The following is a 280-nucleotide window of genomic DNA, read 5'->3' as shown; positions in this document are numbered from 1 at the left end:
ACAGAGGTATCTGTTTTGCCCCAGCTTTTTACAGAAGCTGGAAAAGGAGGGAGTTATTGACCGGCGAATATACTACAGACTATACCCCGGGGAGACCATCCCTTGCATTTATGGCCTACCCAAAATACACAAGGAAGGAGCCCCACTCAGACCCATTGTCAGCAGCATCAACTCCGTGACTTACAACACAGCCAAGCACATGGCCACCATCCTGGCTCCTTTGGTGGGAAACACACAGCACCACATAATAAACTCCCAGGACTTCGCAGTGAAAGTCCAG

The sequence above is a fragment of the Monopterus albus genome, unplaced genomic scaffold (assembly GCF_001952655.1).
Source record: "Monopterus albus unplaced genomic scaffold, M_albus_1.0 scaffold265.1, whole genome shotgun sequence".
Lineage (NCBI taxonomy): Eukaryota > Metazoa > Chordata > Actinopteri > Synbranchiformes > Synbranchidae > Monopterus > Monopterus albus.
The sequence above is the reverse complement of the archived record's forward strand: the minus strand, read 5'-3'. Positions refer to the sequence as shown.